This window comes from Antechinus flavipes, chromosome 4 (assembly GCF_016432865.1).
Source record: "Antechinus flavipes isolate AdamAnt ecotype Samford, QLD, Australia chromosome 4, AdamAnt_v2, whole genome shotgun sequence".
Taxonomy (NCBI): domain Eukaryota; kingdom Metazoa; phylum Chordata; class Mammalia; order Dasyuromorphia; family Dasyuridae; genus Antechinus; species Antechinus flavipes.
In genome coordinates, this window is record NC_067401.1 from 150,332,149 (window position 1) to 150,338,849 (window position 6,701).

General features: G+C 38.3%; 1 non-coding gene across 1 annotated transcript; it reads right to left on the minus strand.

Annotated features, from left to right (window-relative positions):
- Positions 1-1,792: 1,792 nt before the first annotated feature.
- LOC127563567 (U6 spliceosomal RNA) lies at positions 1,793-1,894 on the minus strand. The gene has a single exon (XR_007954017.1). It is a non-coding gene; the product is annotated as a U6 spliceosomal RNA (small nuclear RNA).
- Between the last annotated feature and the right edge of the window lie 4,807 nt (positions 1,895-6,701).

Sequence of the window (6,701 nt, forward strand, 5' to 3'; positions counted from 1 at the left end):
GAAAATCTGATAGCTGAGCATTAATCTGAAAGCCGAGGTTTTAATAAGTTCCCCTGTGAAGTAGAGGTCTTTTCTCTCAGCCTGGATGGTAGCTGAACAGTCGTCAGGATGATCCAATTCATGTGTCCCATGAGGACCATTTGGAGAATGAGAATAAGAATCAAGGCATGGAGAAGTCAGTTGAAACAGTAACTTATATGAGTATCAGGGTTCCATTAGAAGGCTCTCTACTGCTTAAGGCTGGAAGCTCGGTAATGGTAGACTGTTAGCCCATTCCTTCTCCCTGCAGATGTAACTAGCAATGATCCCTGTCATCCTCTGTCTAAATCTCTAAGGGGACAATGTTGGGTGCGTTTTCCCTTTTCCCTTCCATTTGAAAAGAAACAAAAAGACAGATAGGTCTTAGACTTGCCCAGAGGGGCTAGAACCCAAGCTTCTTATTTTTCAGCTTAACTAACTCCCAGTTTTTTCCCCCCTTTCCTACATGTGTGTGTATTATTTATTCAGCTAAAGGAGAATTTTCACAGCATATTTCTTTTAAGGAAGACTCTTTACATATAGCAAACAGGTTTGTCAGTTGACTTCTGCCTTCCCAGTGCTGTTTGTTTGCTCAATAAAGCCTCTCTGCCCCCACCGCCTGCCAGGTCCCACTTCGTGGTTCAGTATCCTCATTCCTACCTTTCATTGGTTCAGTTCGTTGCTATGGAGACAGGGCCCACTTCAGCATTTGTTTGATGAGGTCACTAGCGATGTAATGTGTATGTAGTGAGTGGGGGGATGGGGGGCGTGAAATGGGAAAAGGGAGTTCCAATGGTAGTCTTTTGTTCTTTTGCAAGAATAATGTTGGTAATGGAGAGGGAGAAGACACTTAGTCACCAGAAGGGCACAAGCATGTCCTACTCCCCAGAAGCAAGATATTAGGATAAACAAGGATGAGGAAGCGACAAAGATAAATGAGAATTGTACTCATTTGTAGATTGGTTTGAGGGTTTCAGGTTCTTGAGGCAGGGTTCAGGATTCTCTGATCTGATAAAAATCTGTCCAAGGAAGGCAGTGGGACCACTGAAAAGTCTTTCTATCAGCTTAATCTTCTTAATCTCTTTGGGTCTCAATCTTCGCTGTCCCTTCCCTGAAGTAACTCAAAAACCCCATCTATTACTTAGTCTTCTTAACCCTTATGGATCTCAGTTTCCTCATCTGTATGATCTTAAAGGTTACTTGAAGTTTAGAGATATTAAGTGACTTGCATGTGGTAATATACCTAGTAAGAATGTGAATGTAATAGTAAGGTGTGTTTGAAATTATGTCTTCCTGGATCCAAATCCAGCTCTCTATTCATTTGGTTACACAGACTCTCAGAGAGTAAGAACCAGAAGAAATAACTAATGGACTCTATGTATTCCAAAAGAACCTGCCATCCTAATGACATTACTACTAAATGGTATTAGGAACATGGCACAATTTCCTTAAGTTTAGAGTCAAAAGCATGGAAGTCAGCCCAGTAATTCTTAACCAAAGTTACCTGCTTAACATTAATACGATAAGATGTTAAAGATCATCTAATTCAAAATTCATTTTACAGGTAAGAAAACTGAGACTCAGAAAAAATAGCGTTGTGCCCAAAGATACATTGTAAGTAGTAGACATCAGATGTCATCTTCTACCATCTGAATCCTTATCCTAAGCTCTTTCCATTCCCTATCGCTCTTGCCCCCACTCTCTTCTGGCTGACTAAAATCTCAGTATCTTTTCTTAAATTAATAATAATAGCTCACATTTATAGAGTATTTTTTAAAATATGGAATGCTTCCTGAATTTGCATGTTATCCTTGCTCAGGAGCCATGGTAATCTCTGTCATTCCAATTTTAATATATGTGCTGCCAAAGTGAGCACTTATATGATATTTTAAGGTTTTGCAGAGCTATCTTGCTTGATCTTTTCCATAGTCTTGGGAAGTAGGTGCTACTATAATCCTTATACAGATGTGGAAACTGAAGCTGGGAGTGACTTGCCCACACTAGGAGATATTTGAAGCAGGATTTGAACTCAGCTTTTCCTAACTCTGAATCCAATACTCAGTAAGGAATATTGTTTCACTCTCATAACTCAAGACTATTCTAGCCCCATAGGAACTATCCTAAAACTCTCTCCTCTCACTCTTTTCATTTCTGTATATAGTATCCTTTAGCACTTAGGTCTTCTTTACTCAGTACTCAATTGTTTATTGCTTGTCCTATATTGTTGAAGGACAAGGATATTAGGAGGGAGGATGTCTTGATTTAATGAATTACAAGTGAGGTCCTCCAGATTCAATGAAGTCGATCTACTGGCAAGACCAAACTGACTGGGGATAGTCCAGCACTCAGTTATCATACAGATAAAATCACAGGTTAGCAGACTGGGAAAAAGAGAAGAAAAGCTAAAGATCATCAAATCCAACCCTCTTATTTTGCAGATGAGGAAACTGAGGCACAGAAAAGTTAAATGGCTTATTCAAAATCACACAGGTAATAACAGAGCTAAGTCAAGTCAACAAGCATTTGTAAAGTAATTGGTATGTTCCTGACACTATGCTAAGGGCTAAGAATACATATCAAGCAGAAAGACAAACCCTGATCTCAAGTATCTTATATTCTAATGGGAGAGAAGAATGTATAAAAAGGAACTGAAAAGTAAGGGAAAGGAAGAGAAACATGAAGATCCCCAGCATGGGGGCATTAAAGAGAGAATGTCTGGTAGTATAGGGAATGCAGCCGGGAACAGAATGAAGGTATAGATGCCCTGGATCTTTTCCTTAACATGATGGTTCTGGAAGAAGCTAATCAGAAGGGCAGGTCTCAGGGAGAGAAGAAACATAGAGCACGTGAAATTCAGGATATGGATAAATCACAGCCTCAATTTGCTGATCTGAGAAATGGCATAATGATATTCCCTTGTCTACACAATAGAGGTTGGTGAGGGACAAATTAACTAATGTGAATATTCAGGTATAGATCAATTAATCAATAGGCATTTATTAAAGGACTAGTATGTACCAAGGCCTAGGGATGCATACACAAAATTTTAAAAGTCCCTAGTTTTGAAGGATTTATGATCTTGCCAGAAGTGTTGACATTTATATACATAGGTATAGAGTCAAGGTTTCTGCTATATCCTTTATGAAGGTAGGCTTTTTGTTAATCCAGTTTGCAGCAGTCTCATGAAAAAGGCTATAGGAGTTGGAGGGAGGGAGTTGCTAGAGGAGAACAATATTCCTAGTGTAGGAATTTTTAACCGTTTCTGTGTTGTGTACCTCTTTCGAAATCTGGTGATATCTATGGACTCCTTCCCACTATGTTGCTTTTAAAGTCATAATATAAAAAAACATAGAATTAAAAACAAAGCCAATTATAGTAATATAAAGTTATCAGCCCTGCCTTTTTCAAATGAATTCACAAATCCCAGGTACAAACCAATAGGGCCTTATCAGAGACAAACACACCAAACTCCTACCACTCATCCAGTTATTTGACTTGTTACCTTATTAATTCTCTCACGCAGGTTTGAAGACTATCAAGGGGTGTGTCCTGATATTTCTTTATACATTCCCACACTGATTTTTTTTAAATCTCTTTTGCCAAAAACTTTCTCTTTCCTTTTGCTCTCAAATCGTATTTTTATAGGCTTAAACAAATAAGTAAACAAAAATGTTGCTCAAATAAAAAAAGATTTTTTCCAATAATTACAGTAGCTGTGAGAAAGGTTACAACCCATAGTAAACTGTAAACAATACTGTTACCTGCTCACTCCTTCACAGCCCAATCCAACAATTCAGTTATCTCATGGTGTCTTCTACACAGAATAAGAGTTAAACTCAGTTCCCTCCCAGTGTCTCTTCAGACTTTCTGAGATGACAGCTAATTCTCATGGATTCTTGCAATCTCATTTTCCATGACAGTTAACTCTCCAAGAAATTCTCTCAGCCCTCTCTCAGTCCTAACATAGACTCTCAGCCATGACAGTTAACTCTCCCAAGATGACAGGATCATAGGTTTAGAGCTGAAAGGGACTTTAGATGCCATCTAGTCCAATCCTCCTCATTTTTACAAAGGGAAAAACTGAAATTCAGAGCATTTTAAATGACTTGCCCACAATCACACATTGTCTGAGGCAGGATTTGAACCTAGATTCTAGGGTCCAAACCCAGTGCACTATCCACGATGCCATAGCGGCTCAATCCTCTAAGAATTTGCTAATGGCATCCAGAATTTTTGTGAAACAGTCTATTTGTGCTAAAATTCCCTAGGTATACAGATAATCATATAGGATAATGGGGGGCACTAAATGGCACAGTGGATAAAGTACCAGACCTGGATTCGAGAAGACTCCTCTTCATGAATTCAAATCTGACCTCAGACACTTTCTAGCTGTATGACTCTGGCAAGTCATTTAACCCTGTTTGCCTCAGTTTCCTAATCTAAAATGATTTGGAATAAATCACTGCAGTATCTTTGCCAAGAAACTTGAAATGGGGTCAAGAGGAGTCAGGCAAAACAGGAAAATGACTCAATAACAAAAGTAGCAACAGTATTTGTGGAGGGGGGATATTAGGATGGGTTTTATGAAGGTGATGCCTTAAATTGTGCTTTAGAGGGCACTAAAGAATCTCTGAGAGAATGGTGAGGAGGGAACATATCCCATGCATGGAGAGTGATCAATTCAAAAGTATAGGAATGGGGGATGGAATTCTATGTATGAAAAATAGTTAAAAAAAAAAAAAAAAAAAAAGGTCAGTTTGGCTAGACTGTAGACTGTGTTAAAGGGAAAAAAATTGTGTAATGAGGCTGAAAAAGTAGGTTGGAAACAGGTTGTGAAAGACTTTAAATGCCAAAGAGAGGAGTTTATATTTGATCCTGGAAGTAATAGGAAGCCACTGGAATTTATTGAATAGCAGAGTGACATGGTCAGGTCTGCACTTTAGGAAAATCACTTTGACAGCTGTGTGAAGTATGGGGACAGACATGAAGCAGGGAGACCAATTAGGAAGTTATTGCAATAGTACAGGCAAGAGAGAATGAGGGCCTGAGCAACAGTGATGACTGGGTAAGTAGAGAGGAGAAAATGGATATGAGGCATGATATCATGTTAGAAGCTAGGATATTTGATTTAGATGATACATAGTATATAGAATAATATTATTTGGTTTACATAATACCAATCCAGCATTTGTATTTATGTGTAATATATGTATTTGTGGGTGGGTGAGGGCAAGGAGATAAGGATGATACCAACATTACAAACCTGATGATTATGGTACTGGTCCTGAAATCTGACAGATATCATCTTCCTGAGTTCAAATCTGGTCCCAGGCACTTACTGTGTGACCTGGGAAAGTCACTTAATTAATTCTGTTTGCCTCAATTGCTTCATCTGTAAAATTATGGAAAAGAAAATGACAAAGTGCTCTGATATCTTTGCCAAGAAAACCCCAAATGGGGTTTTCATGAAGAGTTGAAAATGATTGGAAAATGACTGAAAAATAAGAAGAAAAATAGTATTCAGAAGAGGATGTGTTAGGAGAGATATGAAATGATGCTTTCTATTTTAGATGTGGTGAATTTGAGATGTCTGTGGGACATTCTGTTCAAAATATCCAATATGCTTTTTGTGATGTGGAAATAGAGCCAGGAAAGGCTAGACAGAAAGCTTTGATTCAAGTTTACTTCTTTATAATCTCATTTGGGATTTTTTTCACAAAAATAATGGAATAAGTTTGACATTTTGTTCTTCAGCTCATTTTACAGATGAGGAAACTGAGGCAGAGTTAAGTGACTTGCTCAGGGTCACACAACTAGTTAAGTGTCTGAAATTAGATTTGAACTCAGGAAGAGGAATTTTCCTGACTCCAGGCCAGGAGCTTAATTTACTGTGCTACCTAGCTGCCCAAAAAGATCTGGAATCAATAGTACAGTATGATAATTAAGCCTTGGTAAGCTAATAAAGTTACTAAGAGAGAGACTGTAAAGAATGTTTAAGATAACACCTCAGAGTATACCCACAGTTAAGAGATATGGTATGGATGGTGGTCCAAAAAAAGAAATTGAGAAAGAATTATCAGACAGGAGAAAGGTCAAGAGAGCAGTGTCATGTAAACCTGGAGAGGAGAGAACATCCAGGAGAACCAAGAGGTCACCTTTGTCCAATGACTCAGAAGGGTTAAGGAGAATGGGGATTGAGAAAAGTTCATCAGATTTGCCAGGTAAGAGATCAGTGATGATTTTGGAAAGAGCAGTTTCAATTGAGTGATTAGGTTGGAGACAAGATGGCAAAAAGTGAGAGAAGTGAATAAGAGAACCAAAGATGGCAAGAGTGGAGTTTGGTTGAGTAAGGGATGATAGTGTGAATGGATAGCAGGATCAAATGGAAGACTTTTTGTTTGTTTTGTTTTAAGGATTGAAAGGATTTGTATGTATTTACAGGCAAGGCAACATACATTTATGAAATACTTCTATGGACTAGTGTGCCGGGGATACAAATATAAGAAAAAAGAAAAATTATTCTTGCCCCAATGGAGTTTACACTACAAAGGAATAATAAAACACACAAAAGTGAGCTGAAAAAGATGGTGAAAGTCAGGAGCAAAGGCAGGAGAGGAAAGAAAACTGGTGGGCCTGAATATCTCCCTAAAATGGAGACCTTGGGAGAAATTCACCAATAGGAG